This window comes from Siphateles boraxobius, unplaced genomic scaffold (genome assembly GCF_051911475.1).
Source record: "Siphateles boraxobius isolate OS27281-9 unplaced genomic scaffold, OSU_SipBor_1 269, whole genome shotgun sequence".
NCBI classification, from domain to species: domain Eukaryota; kingdom Metazoa; phylum Chordata; class Actinopteri; order Cypriniformes; family Leuciscidae; genus Siphateles; species Siphateles boraxobius.
In genome coordinates this window covers 648,072-670,118 of record NW_027508886.1, presented here as the reverse complement: position 1 = coordinate 670,118, position 22,047 = coordinate 648,072, and the positions used below count along the sequence as shown (strand labels likewise).

Genomic DNA, 22,047 nt, shown 5'->3' with positions numbered 1-22,047 from the left:
CCTGAGAACAAAACTCCACACTTTGGGGCGGCTCTCTATGGAGAATTTGTTACAGGCTCAGGACAAGCAAAGTCGGCTGTACAACAGGGGGACTAGACTACGCAAATTTGCACCGGGAGATAAAGTCCTTGTATTGCTTCCCACATCCAGCTCTAAATTACTCGCGAAGTGGCAAGGGCCGTTTGTGGTCACACGGCGAGTCGGGGACCTCGACTATGAGGTTGTCCGATCAGATAGGGACGGGGCACATCAAATTTACCACCTTAACCTCCTTAAAAAATGGAATGAGGCGGAGTCAGTGATGCTGGCGACGGTGGTAAGTGGGGAGGAGGATCTCGGTCCAGAAGCGAGCTCAAAATCCCAATCTCTCGCTCTGGCATTTGGCGGAGACCACCTCTCACCGTCCCAGATCACTGACATACGTAATTTACAAGCAGAGTTTGCTGATGTGTTTTCGCCCCTACCTGGTCGGACAAATCTCATTCAGCACCACGTTGAGACCGAACCGGGCGTAATAGTACGCAGCCGGCCGTATCGTTTACCTGAACATAAAAAGAAAGTAGTTCAGGATGAATTAGAAGCTATGCTGGACATGGGGGTAATAGAAGAATCCAACAGTGACTGGGCAAGCCCGATAGTTTTAGTGCCTAAAACCGACGGCTCCGTCCGGTTCTGTGTGGATTATCGCAAGGTGAATGCTGTGTCGAAATTCGATGCGTATCCAATGCCGCGGGTTGACGAATTGCTTGATCGGCTCGGTACCGCTCGTTTTTATTCGACACTGGATTTGACAAAAGGGTATTGGCAGATCCCCTTATCTCCAATATCTAAAGAAAAAACTGCTTTCACGACGCCGTTTGGATTACACCAATTTGTTACTCTTCCTTTCGGCTTGTTCGGGGCTCCCGCGACCTTCCAGCGCCTGATGGACAGAATTCTCCGGCCGCATACTGCATATGCTGCTGCTTACTTGGATGACATTATCATCTATAGTAACGACTGGCAGCGGCATATGCAGCATTTGCGAGCTGTCCTCAGGATGCTGCGAGGGGCGGGGCTCACCGCCAACCCAAAGAAGTGTGCAATTGGGCGCGTGGAAGTTAGGTATCTGGGCTTCCACTTGGGTCATGGACAGGTGCGTCCCCAAATTGATAAAACCGCAGCAGTTGCGACCTGTCCAAGACCTAAGACCAAAAAGGAGGTTAGACAGTTCCTGGGGCTAGCTGGATATTACAGGAGGTTTGTGCCTAATTATTCGGACCTGGCTAGCCCGCTGACTGATCTGACTAAAAAGGAAGCACCAGATACTGTCCAGTGGACGGAGCGGTGTCAGCAGGCCTTTACCCAGATAAAGGCTGCTCTATGTGGCGGACCGCTCCTACAGGCTCCTAACTTTTCTCTCCCTTTTTCCCTACAGACTGACGCGTCGGACAGGGGGCTGGGCGCAGTCTTGTCCCAGGAGATAGAGGGCGAAGAATGGCCGGTGCTGTACATTAGTCGGAAGCTCTCGAAGAGAGAGACTATGTACAGCACCATTGAAAAGGAAGCTTTAGCCATCAAGTGGGCCGTTCTCACCCTCCGCTACTACCTCCTGGGTCGAGAGTTCACCCTCTGTTCGGACCACGCTCCCCTGCAGTGGCTCCACCGCATGAAGGATACCAACGCGCGGATCACCCGTTGGTATCTGGCCTTACAGCCTTTTAAGTTCAAGGTGATCCACAGGCCGGGTGCACAGATGGTTGTGGCTGACTTCCTCTCCAGGAGGAGGGGGGAGAGGGGGGAGGCTGCAGGCCGGACGGCTCCCCGGCCTGAGTCGGGCGGTGGGGGTATGTGGCGAGGGGGGCGTGGTTCAGCGAAGTCTGTAGCGCGAGAGCAACGACGGAGCCGAGCGGTGAGTAAGTAGGTCAAGTGCAAAATGACGAACACCTGTCTCTGATTGCAGTAATTGGCGTGGGGAGATCGCATAAAAGCTGGCTGCTGCAAGAGAGCGTGAGAGAGAAGGACTGGGTACTCGTGCACGAGTAGTGAGCTGGACGCTGAAGAGTGATGTTTGATATTGGAAAGAGTGATATTGGATATAGTGGAAAGAGTGATATTTTGAACGTGAACGTGATTTATGTTAGAGCGCGCACAGCGCATTTCTTCTTAACTAAATAAAAGTGTACGAGTCCCAGTCACGCCGACCCCTGTCTTCTTCCATCACACCAACACTGAACCTTTACTACACAATAATAATAATAATAATAAGTGGCTGTTAGCTGTGTACGCCAGGGATGTTCTGGGGCGACTGGACGAGGTCAAGGCCAAAATAACATCTGTATTTGGCTGTGTTCTCAAGATGGACTCCACAAAAAAGGTATCACAGCCCTGTTTATATCCAGAAATTGTCCAGATATGGATATGTGTGTGTGTGTACATAATGCACAGTTATGAGTTTTTATTTTGTTTTGTTTTTAAAAATCTTTTTTTTCTTCAATAGGTCACAAAAAAACTTGCCGGTGCTGCTTCAGGAACAGCTGCCTGGTGCACAAATGTTGGTAACGAACACGGCCAAGTCCTTGTCTCTGTCCTAACAGCCGCCGAGGGACATGCACTGGACCCCATGGCAGCTGGCCTAATGAAACGCTACCGAGAGGCAGGAGAGGCATCCCCAAAGGTGATGTACGTGGACAGAGATCAGCACGGCCAGTCTCAGGTGAAGGCCATGTTTTCGGAGTGGGATGAGCTTGAAGTGCGCCTGGACATCTGGCATTTCATGCGGCGATTTGCTGCAGGTGTCACGACAGAGGCTCATCCGCTCTATGGGATCTTCATGGCACGTCTATCCATGTCCATATTCCAGTGGGATTCAGAGGATGTGGCTGCTCTTCGCCGTGCAAAGGAGGGTGAGCTGGCAGCAAAGAAGACTGGCTACATCTCAGAAAAGGCGGTCAGTGCTCGCATTAACCGGAGGGAGTTGGCACTGCACTGCCGGAGGAGGACCAGGGGGGAGGAGGAGACCACCATATTGATTGGGTCACTGATTGATCAGTTTGACAGTGTGGACGGGAAGGATACTCTGGGAGTTCCACTTCTGAACCATGAACGGATCCAGCAGATATGGAAAGAACAGCGGAAGCATGTACAGTGTATCCAAGACCCAGAGCACTTTCCGCTCTACATAAAGAAGGGGACACTGAAGAAAGGCGGTGTGGAGCTGTGCTGCTACAGGTGTGCTCGAGGCTCTACCTCCTTGGAGTCATTCCACCTCCACCTGAACCGTTTTATTCCAGGTATTACATACATATGGATTAGTAATTTTTCTGTAAAAAAATATAAGCACTGTAACTGCTTCCATTACGTTAAATTAATGTCACATTAATAAATGTCACACTTTTACAGTTCTTTTCTGATGTCATAAAAGCATTGACAAAGCTGTCTTGCCTCACAAATCACTAATAACTCTGGTTATAATGACAATAATTTTTTTTATGTAATTACATAACTCTATTACATGTAACCAGCTACTTCATAGCACCTCATGTGTAGTAAATATATTGTACATATGTGACATATAAAACCCTTTTTTTTTTTTTTTTTTACTTTTAGGAACCAGTGCCAGTGATGCGCATTTTCAAGCCTATCTCCTTGAGGGCTTGATGCGTTGGAATGATGACCGGATGGAAGATGCCATAAAAGGAGCGTCCTCCATCCGGTCATATGGCAGTGCCATGAGAGAGGTTGTGGACCAGCTTAGCAAGACAGTCTTTGGGAAGCCCTGGGATGAGCGCTATCGCCCTCCTGGAGCATTTACAGGCAAGACATTCATTAATTTGTTATTTTGTAATACTCTACTAAGTATCAATTTAGCCTTAAATGTACTAGACAAAATATTAAGACATATTTTTTCCCCTTTTATTCTCGTAGGTGAATTGCTAGGAATAGAGTACCTTTACAGCCAGACTGGCAAAACACTGACTCCAGTGCTCCAGAACCCAGAGGATGAAGACAGGCTGGTGGAGGAAATTGATGACCAAGACCTGCAAGATGAGGGGTTTGAGGAAGAGATCACGGAGGACATCACAGTTCCAGTGCTGTACGAGAATGACCCCTGCCATGATCTCGCAAACAGCCCCTCATCTTTGCCTCAGCCTCAGTCCCCAGCATCACTGGCTGATGTATCAATGGCTGACGTGTCACTGGCTGAGCCATCCACATCAACTAGAGAAGGACACCAACTTGCCCCTGCCCCTTCAGTGTTGTCACAGCCATCTGACACTGGAAGCAGTTTCTCCGACGGGGCTCAGGTAAAACACTTTAAGGGCTTTATTTAATTTCAATCTCGTTTTATTCCACATATATTAACATTAATCTGAATTTACTAGGGAGCAGTCATTGGGCCCGATGGCATTGCTGGGTGGGACAAGGTCCAGGATATGGCAGGTTACCTGGTTGGTCTTCGTCAGGCTCCTTACCTCACTGACCTGCAGGTGACAGAGGCCATTCAGCTGTGGACAGCTCTCCATGACATAGACAAACAGCGGGTCAACTATCAGCCTCGACATCAGCCTCAGCTGACACATGGACGCTTTAAGGCACCAAAGCGGTCCGGAGTCACACCGGGTGTGGAGAGTGTAAAACGGTGTCTGATTGGACATCCCGGGGGACCAGCACAGTGGCCCAGCACCAGCCGCTTGGTTGAGGCCATTTGTACAAAGCTGTGTGCTTTACACAAGTCGCCGACCAAGAAGGCTGGAGTTTGCCGCCCCAGGTGGTCTAAAATCCTCTCGGATTACCACCACATCCGAGAGCTGGTGCTTAACAATCACAGGCTGATGGATGAAACAATGATCCAGCTGTTTGAGCTAAACCAGAAGACACTCATTCAGTGGTAAGCAAGGCACATTATTTTCTTCAAATTAACTGAATACGTTTTTAAACATATATATAATACATGTAATTTATTTTCAGGTTTCAACGGCAGCAGAAAAAACAGGAAATGAGTGTCCTCGCTCAGGGACTGACTCCACCTGACCCAATTGCTGTGGCTGATACGCAGCTTCCTCCACCGAGGGAAAAATTGGATGAAGCGGCATCGACCTCACGCCCAAAACATACATTTACCCTTCCGCCAAATCGAGAAGGACAGGCTCCTCTTCTGCGACCAGGTCGACGGCCTGCTGCTGCCACCACCATGGTGTGCCCCATTGCAAATGCCCCCACAGCATCAGGAGTTGTGCAGCCCATTTCAGCACCTGGGTCATTGTCACTAGTCCTTAACCCAGACATGACCGTGTCAATGGTGATTCCACCTTCTGGTGCTTCAACATCCGGTGCAGGCCCAGCTCCACCTGCTCCTGTGTCTGCTGCTCCTGTTTCCCGTTACACCCAGGGGAACAGGCGCCGGCGGGCCCAGGAGACGGAAAGCGGAGTCCATAAGAGGAAGTATGTGCGAGGGGTAACCTTTAACATGTGCAGCAAATGTGGGCAGCCCAAAACCAAAGAGTTTGGCCATAGCCGATATGGTAATGCCACATTTTGCTTGCGTGCCTCAAATGGAAAATCTTTAGATGACTGGTTGGCAGAACAGCGCCAGCAAAATACAAGCCAAACTCCACCTCCTCAATAAACAATTTGCTTTTTTCCTGTATATATTTTGTATATATTACTGTACATGGTTCCACCCAGTCTTTCATATTGTCCTATATATATATATATATATATATATATATATATATATATATATATATATATATATATATATATATATATATATATATATATATATATATATATATATATATATATATATATATATATATATATATATATGTGTGTTTGTGTCTGTGTACTCATTTCATTATTTGTGTGTATTCATTTTAATATTTGTTTTTTTACATTTAAAGTGTCATTTAAATATTTGTGTATTCATTTTAATAAAACATTTTGAGTGTCATTGAAATATTTGTGTGTATTCATTTTAATAAAACATTTAAAGTGTCTTAAAGTAATCTAATAAATCATATCAATCAAATCATATCCCTCACAAAAAACACACATATTTGAAGAAACATTTTTATTCATTTTATTCAATCATAAACAACATGTAATATGCAATTTTTTAAAAATAATATACACAAAAAAAAACATTTAATAAAACATTTGAAGTGTCTTAAAACAAATCTGATAAATCATGTCAATCAAATCATATCCCTCCATTTTTATTCATTTTAATAAATAATCAACAACATGTAATGTGCAATATTTAAAAATAATAATAATACACACAAAAAAATATAAATCAATATAATGATGTCATAGATAAATGAAGACGCAGGCGCAGTTGATCACACGCAGAACACGGGTTCGAATCCAGCCCGCGGAGGGTGACTTGTTTCAAATGTGACTATAACGCACAGGAATATAGCCCTAATAATGTTGCAGGGGAAATTTGTGGGCAAATTCTCGTTTTTCGAGTCTTTTTGGCATGTGTGCGGGGGCGCAAAGATTGGGCCCCTTCTTTTTTGCGCAGCAAGCGCTCTACCATTTGAGCTAATTCCCCTGGATGATGGAGAGAAGGTGTCCATCGCTCTCAAAGACAAAGACGAGGCGCGATCCCTAGCACGTGTGCAGGTGCTGCAGCGTGATTTCCAATGACCACAAAAAAACAGGACGCATTTCCTCTCTGCTGGCAACTTTGCACTGGCTACCTTTTAATTGTAGATTTAATCAAAAAATTGCGCTTTGAATCCAGCGATCCGAGTTCAAATCTCGGTGGAACCTTTTTAGGTTCTTTGCGGAAGGGAGGGAAAAAACAGAGGTGATGCGCAACTGCTGACGTGGCGGTGATATTGGCACTCTCAAACCGAGTCGGAATTGGGGAAACATGGGCTTAAAAAGCAAAGGCTTCATTTGCTCCTTGCTATCGTGCTTCTGGACTCAATGACTTAAATCCTTGCTATCGTGCTTCTGGACTCAATGACCTAAATCCTGCTGCTCATGGGAAAAGTTGACACACGCCAAGGTTCCATGGTGTAATGGTTAGCACTCTGGGCTCTGAATCCAGCGATCCGAGTTCAAATCTCGGTGGGACCTGCTTTTACCAGGAATGTGTGCAGTACCTCGTTTGAAAAAACTTTTTCGGCAGCACTGAGCCGCAAGAGCTCATCTAGGTAGTGCCCCTTGAAGGGGGGCGTAAAAAGGATGGACAGCACTGGAGAATGCAGGCATCGATCCCACTACCTCTCGCTTGCGCCTACTGCTTCCTACCGATTGAGCCAAAGTAAGCCCAAAGTAAGCCCACGTGAGCCAATCGTGTTTCTCTGCTGTGGCTTACTTTTGACCAATCGCGTTCTCTCCTGTGGCTTACTTTTGACCAATCGTGTTTCTCTCCTGTGGCTTACTTTTGACCAATCGCCTTTCTCTCCTGTGGCTTACTTTTGACCAATTGCGTTTCTCTCCTGGCTCTGCTCCTGTGGCTTACTTTTGACCAATCGGCGACCGCTATTATTAGGCAAGGCAAGGCAAGTTTATTTATATAGCACATTTCATACACAATGGTAATTAAAAGTGCTTTACATAGAAGAAATTAAAATAATCAAAAGAAATCAGAATAATTAAAACAGTTTGGAATAAAAGATAAAATACAGAAATAATCAAATGAAATCAGAATAATTAAAACATAAAATAAAATACAGTGCAAACAGTCGGACGAACAGTGGCACAGTGCTCATTCAGTAAATGCACAGTTAAACAGATGTGTTTTGAGTCTGGATTTGAATGTGACTACTGTAGGAGCACATCTGATCTCTTCTGGAAGCTGGTTCCAGCTGCGGCTGGCATAGTAGCTAAAAGCAGACTCGCCATGCTTAGAGTGAACCCTTGGTATTTCTAGCCGATGTGATCCTAATGATCTGAGTGATCTGTTGGGTTTATATTCACTGAGCATATCTGCAATGTATTGAGGTCCTAGGCCATTGAATGATTTATATACCAGTAATAATACTTTAAAATCAATCCTAAATGTAACTGGCAGCCAGTGTAAAGACCTGAGGACTGGTGTGATGTGTTCATATTTTCTGGTTCTGCTCAGAATCCTAGCAGCAGCGTTCTGTATGAGCTGCAACTGTCTTATGGTCTTTTTGGGAAGGCCAGTGAGAAGTCCATTACAATAATCCACCCTACTGGTGATGAAAACATGCACAAGTTTTTCCAGGGGTGGTAAAAGTACTCAAAAATTATACTCGAGTAAAAGTATATATACCTAAATAAAAAATTACTCCAGTAAAAGTAGAAAGTCCTCCATTCAAACATCACTTGAGTAAAAGTACAAAAGTATCCGATTTAAAACGTACTTAAGTACCGAAAGTAAAAAGTAAATATTCAAACTATAAATATAAATAATTAAACAGATCAATTGTTTTGGGAGTGATATGCAATGTTTTAATTGAACAAATTATTAGATACTGCAATTAAGAATTTGTTAGATTTGCAATCATAAGAGACAATGAAGCACCTTGCATCAATTCTAAACAATTTCATTAAGTTTAGTGACAGCATATTATGGTGCAATGACTGGTAGGCCATTCTTTGATACAAATTTTACAATTTCAATTCAATTATTGTGGTTTGATTCCGATCTTGATTCAATATAGATTCATTTTCATAAATATTTGGTACAGTAGATGCATGTTAATTTTTAAATTAAGAAAATCTCACCTAATTCTGTAAACATAGGCTACAGAGAGCCCTGTCAGCTGGTATTATTACATGTTAAAAATACATGTGATTTTTATTATAATAACAACTTTATAATATTTTAATGATATAAGTAAAAAATATAATAAATATATAGTGCACATATTTAGCAAAATACTAATTTATACTAATATTAAATATATTATAAAATACAAATTTTTCTAGCAAACTAACGTGCTATGGTCATTAAATGTTTTTTTTTTTTTTTTCTGAGGTAAATGTAACGTTATGTAATATATTGTTCTCCAGCTGTTTTACTGACCTCTTCCTGCGGTTGAAAAACACTGATTTATTGATATTATGTATAAGGTATATACATTTCGGTAAGTTGTACTGTATCTTTCAACACAGGCTACCTATTATTGTTCATTTGCTTTTATTTACAATTAACTAGTAGTAAAGAGATTAACGGCACCCCATAGCAGGCGCTAGCTATCTGTCACGTCACATTTAAAAGCTCCAAAATGGTATTTATTGTTTGAATTTCGTAATAAAATTGACAGAATCTGAGAGCTGAGAATTTATTTCATATCAAAAGTAACCCACTCTGTCCTGTCTGTCGGTGTCAATGTCCTCTTTGCTTCGCGATTTTTCTCTGCGTGAGAAAATGGATGTGTGTCGTGAGAGCGTGTGGAAAGTGTCAATTGCGTGAGTCTCACACTGAATGAGTGAGAGTTGGCAGCTCTGCAATAGACATGTTCCATAACATTAGCTGCATCAAACAGAAGATGTGCAAGATACAAGGGATCTCAGGATCATTGCTGGGCAGAGCTGCACCTTCACCTGTTTCTGCGGTCATCTTCCACAATGGCGAACTGACTGTTAATGAGAGTGTATGCTTGCAAAGAGCTCGTGCGTTTTTTTTTTTCAAAATAAAACCAAGTTTTTCATTGGTTTGGAAAGCCAGTGTATTAAATACTTGGAGCGAGCATTGGGAAATGTAACGGAGTAAAAAGTAAACTTTGTCTTTAATATTGTAGTGGAGTAAGAGTAAAAGTAGATGCAAATAAAACATACTCAAGTAAAGTACAGATCCCCGAAAAAAATACTTAAGTAAAGTAACGAAGTATTTCTACTTCGTTACTTACCACCACTGAGTTTTTCTAAGTCTTGACTGGAAACAAAGCATCTAATTCTTGCAATATTTTTCAGGTGATAATATGCTGATTTAGTTATTGCTTTGACATGACTACTGAAACTAAGGTCTGACTCTAGAGACACACCCAGATTCCTGACTTGATTTTTAGTTTTTTGACCCCTAGACTGAAGGTATGCGTTCACCTTGAGAACTTCATCTTTGTTTCCAAACGCAATGACTTCAGTTTTGTCTTTGTTTAACTGAAGAAAGTTTTGGCACATCCAATTGTTTACTTCATCAATGCATTGGCAAAGGGAGTCAATGGGGCTGTAATCGTTAGGCGATAGGGATAAGTAGAGCTGTGTGTCGTCTGCATAGCTATGGTAAGCGATTTGGTTCTTTCTCATTATTTGGCTCATTGGGAGCATGTACAGGTTGAATAGGAGTGGCGCAAGAATTGAGCCTTGAGGGACTCCGCATGTCATGGATGTCCACTCAGACTTATGGTCTCCTATACTCACATAATAACCTCTGCCTCCTAAGTATGACCTGAACCATTTTAGGACTATCCCAGAAAGCCCGACCCAGTTTTCCAGCCTGTCAAGAAGTATTTTGTGATCGACAGTGTCAAATGCAGCACTGAGGTCGAGTAGTACCAGCACTGATAATTTGCCTGTATCAGTATTTAAGCGAATATCATTTATTATCTTTATGAGCGCGGCCTCTGTACTGTGGTGCGGTCGGAAACCAGATTGAAAATGGTCAAAGTATCCATTCGAGCTTAAGAATTTGTTCAGCTGATTGAAGACAACTTTTTCAATGATCTTGCCTATGAAAGGAAGATTTGATATCGGTCTATAGTTGTTTAATATGGTCTTATCCAGATTGCTCTTTTTCAGGAGGGGCTTGACGACAGCAGTTTTCAGGGAGGTCGGAAAACTCCCAGAGAGAAGTGAGGCATTTACCACTTCCACTTCCGCAAAAAGAGTGTGCGTGTTGTTTATATTGCTGTTTATAATATTCGAGAAAAAAGTCTGTCTAGCTTTCCTTAGTTCCTTATTGAAAGCATGGATGCTGTCTTTGTAGATGTTATAATGGACTACAAGTTTTGTCTTCCGCCACATGCGCTCTGCTTTTCTGCATTGTCTTTTCATATTTTGCACTGCTGTTGAGTTTCTCCAAGGTGCTTTTTGTCTGCCACTCTTCTTCCTGACTTTCACAGGAGCAATATCATCAATTACACTCTTAACTTTTGAGTTAAAAGAATCAAGGAGAAAATCAACAGAGTCAGCAGATATGCTTGGTATTAAAGATATAGCCTTCATAAATAGTACACTAGTGTTCTCATTTAAGCATCTCTTCTTGACAGACACAGATCTAGCTTCAATGGCAGGAGAGATCAATATATCAAAGAAAATACAAAAATGATCAGACAGTGCTACATCCTTAATAACAATTGATGAAATGTTTAGACCCTTACTGATAAGTAAATCTAGAGTGTGTCCACGATTATGTGTGGGTCCATGTACATGCTGAGTCAGATCAAAAGTTTTTAAAACAGTTTTGATTTCTTTTGCCATATTGTTTTCCTCATTATCTATGTGAATGTTAAAATCTCCAGTAATGGCAAAGCAGTCAAACTCTGAGGAAATTGTTGATAAAAGTTCTGTTAAGTTCTCAGCAAAAGCTGGAGAGTATTTTGGAGGCCTGTAAACAATGATAAGTAAAATGCGTGGAGCACCTTTTAACACAATACCCAGATACTCGAAAGACGGGTAATTCCCAAATGATATTTGCTTACATTGATAGACATCTTTATAAAGAGCAGCTAAACCTCCGCCTCTTCTGACAGCTCTGCAGACACTCATACAAGTAAAGTTAGGAGGGGCTGTTTCATTGAGGACTGTTGCACTGCAACTTTCTTCTAGCCAAGTTTCATTTAGCAACATAAAATCCAGGTTGTATGTGGTTATTAAGTCGTTGACTAAAAGTGATTTATTTCTAAGTGAGCGGATGTTTAAAAGTGCTAACTTAACAGTCTTATTTTTTGTCCCCACAGCAATCTTGGTATGTCGTGTAATAGGCACCAGATTAGATGGGTTTGCTGTACGGCTTTTGAAGGCCTTAGACTTTCTATCATGTAATCGGACAGCAATAGAAAAAGATACAGGCACACTGGGTTCCCGCTTGTTCTGTAAACATTTGAGAAAGTTATTGTTATCATTGCGGGGACCCGACACATATCACTGAGAGCTGGTATCAGTTGTTTTTGGTTCACCTCGAGCCGCTGGAGGAGGGTGTGGGCCCTGGCGCTGTGGCAGAGGCCGAAGAGCTCTCACAGGAGGAGGGGGAGGGCGAGCTGGGCCCGCAGGCTTTGGTGGTTGTGGGGCCTGGCGTTTTTTGGTTGGTATCTGGGGGCTCGCAGCAAAAGAGTGGGATAGTCTAGTTCCAGCATGCACCAGTTGTTCCATTTTCTCTGAGAAGCACAGAAGTGGAGATGCTGGAGAGAGTGATAATGTTTCCGGTGAGAGGGATTTTTGCTCTGGTGTTATTGGAGGCTGTAATATGCTGTCCTGGTTTCCCTGGCTGTTTTCCAGAAAGTCGTCTATGGGTGCTGTATCTTGGAGCAGTGCTGGTATGTCACAGTCTGTCCGTGGTGAGCTCTGTGGGCAGGGCTCAGCTGAGATTGTGTCCGTGAGCAGAGGTTGTTGTGGCTGAGTGGTGTTATCACTGTCCTTGTGTGATGTGTCAACCGCATGTCCATTCAGGTGCTGAAGTGAAATCCTGTGGTCATTCATACTGTATCCAGGTGTGTGTGTGCCATTCAGGTTGAGTGGATTGGCACACATTGCAGAAGGATGACGGAGGGAGAAGTAGATATTGTCCTTTAGCACTCTTGAACCAAGTTTGTTTGGGTGGTGGCCATCCTGTTGAAACAGTTGCCTCTGACTCCAGAAAAGATTGAAGTTATCAATAAAGTTCACTCCTTTTATATTGCCGGTTTTTTGCAGCTATGTATTAAGCCCAAGCAACCGTGAAAACCTGTTTGTTCCTCTTGCTGGGAGTGGTCCACTGATGAATGTTTGAACTTTCAGTCTTTTAAGTGTTTCAAAAAGTTCATTGAAATCCTTTTTAAGAAGTTCCGACTGCTCTTTATGAATATCATTCTTCCCCACATGAATGATGAGTCGATTTGCAGTCTTATGTTTCATCAGAATGTTCTGAAGTTCCCTGTTTACATCAGAAGTTGTTGCTTGTGGAAGGCAGCACGTTGTTGTATCCCTGCTATTAATGTTTCTGATTACGGAGTCGCCCACTATCAGAGTCCTGGGCTCGGCTGCACTGTGAGCTGAGTGCCGCTGTCTGCTCGACCTTGAGCCCCAGTTAGCATCAGTGTTAGCTACTGGCTGATTCTGTCTGTGTGCGATCACATTCATCAAATTTGGGGATTCCACATTCATTAATACTTCAAATCTGTTCTCAAGATGTATAGGCGGTGGTAGGAGACCAGTGTTTGCAGTCCTTGTCAGAGCCGTATCTGGGGTAGAGGATGCTACTGCAGTAATATGTGATGCTCATGACAATCTGATGTCTCGAGTGCCTTTGGGTCTCGCACCCTGTTTGTGCCATCGATTAGTAAAATGATCGGCTTGTTTCTCTACACTCAGTATGGCCTGTCGAGAAGCACTAGATTCATGGGACTCACCGGCTGAATGCTGAGGACGTCCATGACGAAGCTCTGTTGTGTGTTCCGTCTGGTTTGGTGGTCCCGCAATTAACTTTGTTTCAAGAATTGCAATCCTTTGTAAAAGTCTGTGGCAGTTGGAGCAGCAGGTAGATTCCAGAGGAGGCATTTTCTTATCCTTATGAATGTAGGCAGTTGTGTTTTCTCTTCCCCGGAATGTAAGCTTTCAGTGGGAGGCTGGTCGAATAAAATAATTCTGCTTTTTTTTGTAGTAATCCAAGCGTTTGAGCACTGTGCTGATTTGCTGAAGTTAAAATTAGGTGATAAAGGAGATAAATTATAGAAATATAAAAGCGATAGAGCAAAGCACGGAGCAGTAAGCGAGAGCGTCCGAACAGTAGCTGAGCAGGAAGTAGTCGTCATCAGTAGTAATTATCGTCATCTTTGCAACAGGTAAGTCTATTCTTCACGACTGTATAATCGATCATTATTTATTCATAAACAGTGTTTGTTTTTAGACAATTAAACATGCCAATAAAGCTAGCTAGCGTGTAATAGCACACGTTTTCTTCTGTACATGTGAACCTGCAACTTTACCATGATATACAGTAAAAAACATGCCACTACTGTCAAGATAATTAGCCGACCGCTAATTAAGCTATATCCTCCTTAAACCATTTTTTTTGTTGTTGTTAATTTAGTATTTTTTTGTGTCATTCATTACATTATTTTGAGCACAAGAAGATTTTTACTAAAACCTTTAAAAAAAAAGTTTAATTCAAATATGTTATACTATACTATGTTATACACCAGTATACATATTTATGTTATCTTTTTAAATACTATGTTATACATATTTAAAAAGACATGAATAGGCAAAAACTGTCAGGATACAGGCACAGAGGCGGAGGTAAGTGAAAGCAAACGTGAGTTTATTTACAGTGATATATGTGCAGAGACAAAGTTCATGTGCAGGTGCGTTGACGATCACGTCGTGCAGAGGATCCCAGGTGAGCAGACCCTTCTTCAGAGAGTTGGACGTGGGTAGACAATGTCCAGTGATACGAATACTTTTCTGTTTCAGATCCAGGGAGGAACAGGGAGATCTCGGTGGACACGTGGAGCACTTGGATTCAAATGGCAGGACTCGGGAAACAGGGAACCAGACTGGAATACTGGAGACAGCAAGACAGGGAGACAAAGGTGAGTATATTCAGGGGTGAGTATAGTTACGTGATGGATCTTCGTTGGCAGACTTGGAAACTTCGGGAAATCGTGGGTAACGGTCTTCTCCTGTTGGAGGCTTGACAATGACTGGGGTGTGCGTGAGTGTTTTATAGGGCTGGGTAACGAGGTGACTGATTGTGAACAGGTGTGACTGGTTAATATTCCGGGGAGAGTGACCTTTGAGTGGTGGATGGGAATGAATCTGATTGATTCCTGACACTACCCCCTCCTCCAGCGTCCGCGCCAGCGGACCTAGGACCCCGACGTCGTGGGGGTCTACCTCGAGGTCGAGGAGCAGGTTTGTCAGGGTGTTGTTCGTGGAAGGCAGTGAGTAGCATGGGATCAAGGATGTCCTTACGAGGTATCCAACACCTCTCTTCCGGTCCATAATTTTCCCAGTCAACCAGATACTCGAGTAGACCACCCCGACGTCGGGAGTCCAGGATCTCTCTTACAGCGAAGATGGATTCTGTTTCAATGGGGGGTACCGGAGGATTTTCATCTTGTGCTAGATCTGTAGAGGGGACTGGAACAGGTGAGTGATGGGGCTTCAGGAGGGAAACATGGAATGAGGGGTGGATGCGGTAGTGACTTGGCAGACGGAGCTGGTAGGTAACTGGATTGATTTGTCTTGTTATGGGAAACGGACCGATGTATCTTGGACTTAACTTGCGACAGGGTAGTCTCAACCGGATATCTTTTGTTGAGAGCCAAACCAATTGTCCAGGTTGGTATTCGGGGGTGTTGCTTCGGTGAGTGTCTGCAAAGTGACTGTGACGGTTTATGGCTTGTTGGAGGTGATGGTGAGCTTGGTTCCATATTCTCTCACTGTCCCGGAACCAGGCGTTAACTGCTGGGACTTCTGAGGGTTCTCCGGACCACGGGAACAGTGGAGGTTGGTAACCCAGAATGCATTGGAACGGAGTCAGGTTGGTGGAGGTTTGTCTAAGGGAATTTTGGGCATACTCTGCCCACACGAGGTAACGACTCCAGAGGTACTGATTGGCATGGCAGAAAGTTCGGAGGAAACGGCTGACATCCTGGATTTTTCGTTCTGCCTGACCATTAGCCTGTGGGTGATACCCTGAAGTGAGACTTACGGTGACATTCATCAGTGCAAAGAAGGCTCGCCAAACTTTTGAAATGAATTGAGGCCCCCTATCTGATACAATGTCCTCTGGGAGGCCGAAATTCTGGAAGACATGTTCCATTAAAAGTTCTGCGGTTGCAAATGCTGTTTGAGGCATGAGTTTTCCTGCGGGCAAATGACGAGGGTTTTTGTTCATTGCACATAGGATGCACCCCTGGATGAATGATTTGACGTCTCGGAGCATGTTGGGCCACCAGTAGCAGTTTTGGAGAGTGGAGCAGGTTTTGGTGACTCCTGGGTGACCCGTACCAACGGAGGAGTGCGCTGAGGAGATAAGTGATATACGGAATTCATCGGGTACGTAGATTTTCCCAGCTGGGCATTCCGTAGGACTGGGTTGGTTTCGAGACAATTCCATCAGTTGTTCGTTTAAGTCCCACTGAATGGGATTGACAAAGATTTTCTCTGGCAAGATGTTCTCGGGTTCTTCATGGTGAGTTTCAGGAGCATGGAGACGAGACAGAGCATCCGCTCGGACGTTCTTGGAGCCTGGACGATAGGAGATCTGGAAGTGAAATCGAGTGAAGAAAAGCGCCCATCTAGCCTGGCGTGGATTGAGTCGTTTTGCTTCTTTCAGATACTGGAGGTTCTTATGGTGGGTGAGAACCAGGAACGGGTGTTTGGCGCCCTCCAACCAGTGTCGCCATTCTTCAAGCGCAAGTTTTACCGCCAGGAGTTCCCGATTGCCGATATCATAGTTTACTTCGGCGGGTGACAACTTGTGGGAGAAGAACGCACATGGCATAGGTTTGGGTGACAAATTGGAATACTGAGACAACACTGCTCCTACTCCAGTGGTGGAGGCATCGACTTCTACGATGAACATCTCTTCGGGATTAGGATGTCGGAGTAGAGGGGCAGTGGTGAAGGCGGTTTTCAAAGACTGGAATGCGTGGTCGGCTTCCTCAGTCCAGAGCAGCGTTTTTGGCTTTCCCTTTAGGAGTGACGTTAGAGGAGCTGTTAGCAGGCTGTACTGGTGAACGAACCTCCGATAAAAGTTGGCAAAGGCAAGGAATCTTTGCAATTCTTTTACCGTCTGTGGGGTTGGCCAGGAAGTGATCGCCTTGGTCTTGCGATCGTCCATCTGTACTCCTCTTTCACTGAGTTGATAGCCTAGGAATTCGACTGAAGTTTGGTGAAATGAGCATTTTTCTGCTTTTAGGAACAAAGAGAACTCACGTAGCCGTTGGAGGACTAAGGAGACGTGTCGTTGGTGTTCCACTGGATCCTTGGAATAGATTAAAATGTCATCGATGTAGATTATTACGAATCGGTTCAGATAATCTCGGAGTACCTCGTCCATAAAGCTTTGAAAGATGGAAGGAGCGTTGACCAGTCCATACGGCATAACCAAATATTCGTAGTGGCCAGCAGGGGTGATGAACGCGGTTTTCCATTCTTCGCCTTCTCGAATTCGGATGAGGTTATATGCGCTCCTCAAGTCCAGTTTAGTGAACATCTTGGCCTCACGCAGCTGCTCCAGTGAGGAAGGAACCAACGGTAGTGGATAGCTGAACTTCAAGGTTATTCTGTTCAGGGTTCGATAGTCGATACAAGGACGTAGTCCGCCATCCTTCTTAGGAACAAAGAAAAAGCTGGCAGCAGCAGGTGACGTGGAGGAACGGATATACCCCTGTTTCAGAGCCTCTTCAATGTACTGTTGCATGGCTTTCTGTTCGGGAATAGACAGGGAGTAGATTCGTCCCTTAGGAATGGGTTCTCCTGGAACAAGGTCGATCGCACAATCCCAAGCTCGATGAGGGGGTAATTTAGCAGCCTCGACAGGATTGAACACATCTGCAAACGAGGAATAACAGGTAGGTATGGAAACGGACAGACTCTCAGTGGGGCTTTCGATGGAGGTTGAGTTTACTGGGACAATGTTAGGTGCATCAACGATGGATGTGGTCGCCAACTCGGCAGTTCTGGATGCACACCTACACCCCCAGTTCAGGATCTTACCAGATGACCAGTTGATATTGGGTTGATGTCGAATAAGCCATGGGCGACCCAGAATTAGATCAGTCTGACTGTTCTCTAATATGAAAGGTTCAAAAAGTTCGTGATGTGTATTTTCGACACCCAGGATGATGGGTTTAATCTGAGCTGTGACATACCCCTTATTTATGGTTTCACCCGTCACTGCATGGATGGAGTATGGTCTGGCGGTGGCTGATTTCTCGAGCTGGAGTTTTTGGCAGAGCCGTCCGGAAATGAAGTTTCCTGCCGACCCGGAGTCCACTATGGCTGTGGCAGAAACATGGAAAGTCGTGGATTTTAAGATCACTGAAATAGTTAGTGGGGCTGATACCGAATCGGCCGTAAAGACAGAACTCACAAGCATTCTGGGGGGTCGAGTCGGACATGACTGACGAAAGTGTCCTCCCATTCCACAATACAGACATAACCTGAGTTCACGGCGCCGGGCACGTTCCGCTGGGGACCGTCGGTAAGTATCCAATTGCATCTTTTCTCCATCTGCTTCGGGCGGAGCTTCCGTGGGATACTGAGAATTACTAGTGGGTCGGCGATTTTCTAGATAACAGCCCTGAGATCGTTGATGCACACGGAGAGCTTGTTGGATAAATTTTTCAACACCCAGACTGTCATCATATATCGCCATTTGCAGACGGAGAGCAGGATTCAGACCACGTCGGTAAACAGAAATGAGCGCCTTCTCGTTCCACCCACTTGCAGAGGCTAAAGTGCGAAATTCCAACGAATACTCAGAAACCGATCTTCGACCTTGGTATAGTTGCAGTAGTTTGTCACTGGTGGAAGAATCATCAACTGGTCGTCCGAAAACTTCTTTAAAATGGTCTACAAACCCTTGTACCGATGAGGTTGTAGTGGACTCCTGTAACCACATGGTTTCAGCCCATCTCAAAGCAGCCCCGGATAACTGTTGGATGATAAAAGCGATTTTCGATCTTTCTGTGGGATATAACTGATTTTGCTGTTCCAGAGCGAGCGAACACTGAAGCAGGAACCCGTTGCAATCCTCCGCCCGTCCGGAGAATGGCGCTGGACGTGATGCTTGGTTAGCGAAGCATATCATCGAAGAAGTGGAGTCTGCGGAAGTGCTGAGCGTAGACTGACCGGAATTTTGAACAGCGGCTGTAGACTGTACAGGGTTATCACCATGGCGGGTAGCTTCCATCGCGCTGTTTCACTTTTCTGTTCTGGTCAAGCCTTCTGTCAGGATACAGGCACAGAGGCGGAGGTAAGTGAAAGCAAACGTGAGTTTATTTACAGTGATATATGTGCAGAGACAAAGTTCATGTGCAGGTGCGTTGACGATCACGTCGTGCAGAGGATCCCAGGTGAGCAGACCCTTCTTCAGAGAGTTGGACGTGGGTAGACAATGTCCAGTGATACGAATACTTTTCTGTTTCAGATCCAGGGAGGAACAGGGAGATCTCGGTGGACACGTGGAGCACTTGGATTCAAATGGCAGGACTCGGGAAACAGGGAACCAGACTGGAATACTGGAGACAGCAAGACAGTGAGACAAAGGTGAGTATATTCAGGGGTGAGTATAGTTACGTGATGGATCTTCGTTGGCAGACTTGGAAACTTCGGGAAATCGTGGGTAACGGTCTTCTCCTGTTGGAGGCTTGACAATGACTGGGGTGTGCGTGAGTGTTTTATAGGGCTGGGTAACGAGGTGACTGATTGTGAACAGGTGTGACTGGTTAATATTCCGGGGAGAGTGACCTTTGAGTGGTGGATGGGAATGAATCTGATTGATTCCTGACAAAAACAAGTGTTTTTTTGTTTCAACAAATGATTCTCAACTATGTTATAAAAGATATACCAAAACGATTTGATATACCATTTTAAGTTTTAGATCTGTTTGATGATCATATTATTATGAATTGTCATAAACGCCTTTTTGTTATATTTGGTGTACCTTAGTAATCTCTGCCACAAAAGCTAAACAAAACAAAACGATTTAAGCATGGCATGATACCAGCAAGATTGTACCAAGAAGTGTTATTGATTTTCTTATTAAAAAGTTCATCACACTATTTACAATTTGTACACAAGGCAATTCAAAGTGATTCACAGTTGTATAAAAACAATAATGCTTATGCGCATAATAATAATAATCATTAATTATTATAATATTATAATAATTAATTACATAAAAAAGAAATGCTGTAGTAAAATACTTTCAGTTGGAATATGACAGCTATGTAACGTTCTGTTTATGCCTGTGTCCTTTCAGATTATGTATGCATACCCGGTTTTACGAAGAACCTCTGAGGGTCGACTCCTTATGGGGCCAACTGAGGAGGCCAATAGGAGGAAGATCGTGTTGGCAGGGAGGGCCAGGTGTAAGGAGGAGGTCCTGGCTGAGGCCACTGCCTTTGTGAGGCAGAATGGAGGGAATCCTGGAGACCAGTTCCTGGTTCTGGCTCACTGCAAGATCCAGTTTGGGAAACACCAGGGTCAGAGGTTCCTGTGGCTGCTGGAGAACTCACTGGGGTATGCCTGCTATCTGGTCAGCAGCATTTTGGGGGAGGAGGAGAGGGACAACCCGCTGTCTGACAACAAACACCTGTTCCTCAGATACACCTTGAAGATCAGGGAGGTAGGCGAGGCTGTGGAGGTGTGTCATATAAAACAGGCCATGCTGCAGGAGGCCCAGAGGACAGGAGACTCTGGATGTCTGATGGTGGAGTTTGGGGATTTTAAGGGTAGGTCAATGAAGGAGGTGTATGAGGACCCAAGCAAGGAGGCCCAGGCTATTATCATCACCTACCTGAAGAAGGCAAAGGCCGGGCCTAACACCAATATGGCCCTTTTCAAAGCATACGTGCTGAAGAGGCAGGCTCCAGCCCACGTGCCCACCACCACTGTGGCCACTGCATCTGTCCTCACTGCTGCTGTGCCCACTGCCACTATGTCTGTTCCTCCTCCACCTACTGCCACTAAGAACAGGCCACTGCTGGCGACCAATGTGAAGGCCCTGTTGGTGTGGGGGAAGCATTTATCTGCTTCACAGCTGGCACAAAAGATTTTGTCTCCAGCCAAACCCTGTAAGTGATTTGCAAGCTTTAAAATCATTACAGTATATATTATGCAGTATATATGTCTAACGAAAATACGTGTTCAACAGCTGCAGGACCACGTGTACCACCTGCGTCTGAGTCCGCAGCCCGGAGACAGCTCTTTACATGTGGTGAGTATCACTTAACGCATACAAGTGTGTTGGTGACATGTGCTTAGTGTTTTATGTTATTTTACAGACTCTGCTGCTACGGATTTTTTTGAGGAGGAAGATGACCTGGAGATGGCAACTGTAGCCTCACAAGCTGAGGAACAACTTCCTCAAGGTATGTAAATCTTAAACAATATTTTACAAACAATTACAAATAAAACAAAACAGTATTTTTTAAATGACATATTATTTTATTTCACAACACAGAGGAATGGCACTTCTCAGGTGTCAATCTACATTCACTCTTTGAGTGAACATCCTCAAAGGAAAAAAGATAATTTAAAGGTGTATGTAAAAGGTTTTATTTCATTTTTTATCGTAATCATTGACTAAAGCTCATTCTTGTCATCTCACACTTCCCCCACTCCCCTTGGAATAAGTGGCTGTTGTAGTGTTTGGTCTGCTTCGCTTCACACTTGGCTGATCCCATCTTTTTTTCTTCTTGTATTTCTTCTAATGGTGCTTGGATGAAAAACAGGATGATTTTCACTGCTTCCTTCCATCTTTTCATCATCTTGTCATCTCTCTACTAATCATACATGCTTTGCAGTAAACCTTGTAATCGCAGTAGCTGTCCAGCAGAGCTGAGAAAGTCATGCAGTGAAAGTCTAAAACAATAAGATAATTTTGTTGTGTTTTTTTACGCTCCAGCCACTGCAGGCTCGAGAGGCCCTGCTCCTGCCCCGGCTCGTGCTACTGCCCCTGCTCCTGCCCCTTATCCTGCTCCTCCAGCATTGTGGACCCCTGGCCAGGTGTCCCAGTCGCCTGCAGAGCTTCCTGTCCACTGGAAAGAGCAACTTCCATCTTTCCAGCAAGGCCTTCAACCCCTGTCCCTCTGCACCAGGACCATCCTCACTACAGCCACCCACAGGACTGCAGCGCCCTGCCCAGCCTCCTCTGCAGTCTCCTCCTCTGCGCCCTGCCCAGCCTCCTCTGCAGTCTCC

General features: G+C 44.5%; 1 non-coding gene across 1 annotated transcript; it reads left to right on the top strand.

Annotated features, from left to right (window-relative positions):
* The first annotated feature begins 7,002 nt into the window (after positions 1-7,002).
* On the top strand, positions 7,003-7,074 carry trnaq-cug (transfer RNA glutamine (anticodon CUG)). The gene has a single exon. It is a non-coding gene; the product is annotated as a tRNA-Gln (tRNA).
* The last annotated feature ends 14,973 nt before the right edge of the window (positions 7,075-22,047 follow it).